This window comes from Miscanthus floridulus, chromosome 19, assembly GCF_019320115.1.
Source record: "Miscanthus floridulus cultivar M001 chromosome 19, ASM1932011v1, whole genome shotgun sequence".
NCBI classification, from domain to species: Eukaryota; Viridiplantae; Streptophyta; class Magnoliopsida; order Poales; family Poaceae; genus Miscanthus; species Miscanthus floridulus.
Window position 1 is genome coordinate 69,897,872 of NC_089598.1, and position 2,188 is coordinate 69,900,059.

General features: G+C 38.7%; 1 non-coding gene across 1 annotated transcript; it reads left to right on the top strand.

The window, feature by feature from the left end:
• The first annotated feature begins 265 nt into the window (after positions 1-265).
• Positions 266-372, top strand: LOC136530059 (small nucleolar RNA R71). Its single transcript, XR_010777566.1, has one exon. It is a non-coding gene; the product is annotated as a small nucleolar RNA R71 (small nucleolar RNA).
• The last annotated feature ends 1,816 nt before the right edge of the window (positions 373-2,188 follow it).

Genomic DNA, 2,188 nt, shown 5'->3' on the forward strand with positions numbered 1-2,188 from the left:
GGCTTGACCTTCAAGCTTGTTTATCAATAGGTCCATCTTAGCATACACCATGTCTACCTCCTTGAGTTGATGCATACCACCACCTCTCTTGTGGGTCTAAAGATGTTCTTTATTCCAACCTTGGTTAAAGGCCATCTTCTCCACAAGAGCTATTGCAGCTGGTATGGTGAGTGACAGGAATGCACCTCCAGTAGCAGCAGCCATAGTCTCATAGGTACTGTTGGTCAACCTATGGTAGAAAGTCTGCATAAGTAGCCAATTCTCCATCCCATGATGAGTACATTCTGCAATGTAATCTTTGAAGCATTCCCATGACTTGGGGATAGATTCATCATGATGATGTTCAAAGCTTGAAATTCTCCCACGCAGAGTATTGGTCTTGATTGTGGGAAAGAACTTGGCTAGGAAGTCAGTGAAGTAGTTATCCCATGTAGTGTTTCTATCCTTGTTGATGTAGAACCATTGCTTCGCCTTCCTAAAAGTGAGAATGGGAAGGGACGAAGTAGTATGGCATCCTAGGTCACTCCTTTCATGGTGAAAGTACTATAGATCTCTAGGAAGTGTTGGAGATGTGCACTCACATCTTCATGTGTCTTTCCACAAAACTGGCTTGCTTGCACCATGTTGATAAGGGCTGGCTTCAGCTCGAATCCATTGTCTCCAACATTGACTATTGGTCCAGTTCGGATGTTGGCTATAGTTGGAGCAGAAAATTCATAGAGTCTTGTTAGCCATTGTTTCAAATTTAGGTGTTAAGCTTCGCCTTATCTGGTTGTCTTCTGACTATAAAGCTAAAACTTTCTTGAGTTTAGCCTTAGTTCTCTTAAGTAATGCTTCTAGATCGTCAATGTAGTTTGTTGGAAGGTCAAAACCGGTCATACATTACCCCGCATAAGATACAAAAGTAGACAAAACAAGGGTAAGCCTGTTTGAGGAGAGGTCAATGGTTATTTCAATCACATCAATAAGTATAAGTTAATCAATACTTCCTTTGCCTAGCTACCTTCCCTGACAACGACGCCAAAAATGCTTGATGCTATTTATTAATGTGTCACTTGTTTTAAGTAGTTGCCCTATGTTGTTTATATTCCTTAGCATCTTTTTACTAAGTTGTCATCCCTAGTGTTGGTGCCAGAAATGCTTGTTGATACTGCCTAGTGCCACTTCTAGAATGACACTAAGAAGTACTTTAATATTTCATGTGACTAGAAAGAATATATATAAATGAAAGAAATTTGCAAGCGCACAGATAATATACCATTATAGCACTTTATCCAAGAGTATTCTAGGTATCATTATTTATATTTTTACCATAGGGAAGGTCTGGCAAGGACATGTATTGATAACTTATACTATTGATATAGAAGTAAACCATAACCAATATTCTATTCACAACAAGGGTAAGTCATAGGATAAATTATGTATATGATAAGTATGGATTAATGATAAATCACTCAGAGTACTCCTTTCTATGGCATTAGCATGGTTAAGTAGAATATTAGAGGAATAATTCCTAAGTCATGCTTAACTATAAGTCAAAGCATACATTGATTAGTGCAATTACACCTAAGGTCATCTTTATATCTACACATAAGGGATATTACTAAGGAAGATTAAGAACAAAGCTTGCACCTATATTCGGGGAGTGGATTACAAAGGACTCAACGAGAGTGTCACATCCATGATCTATCATATGTCCCAGAATATAGGGTGTTTGCGCAAGTAAACAACATATAAGCACCACGCTTACACAATGTCGACCACTCACCCCGTGTACACCAGAGCGAGCGCTATATGAACTTATGCATAAACATAATGATAAACTAGATATACTAAGTATATAATCAAAGTAGACGATAAACATCATAACTAAGAACATGAGTATTGTGAATACAATTGTTGTCATAACAATTGTAGCAAACATATAAAAGTAATGGAGATACAAAAGAGAGGGGGTACAAAGATTATACCAAACCATACTCCTAACAAGATCAGGAATCCAAGCGAAGCCTGCTTGCCTCCCTCTAGACCTAGCCTAACTAGCTATGCCCTAGAATATGGTGGAGCTCTAAGGATGATTAGGCTTTCTGTCTTCTCAAATGACTTATGCAATGCCTAGGTGAGGGGGTTGGGGCTAGTATATATAGGCCAGAGCATGAATCCTAGGCCCTTGGATCAAACCGACTTG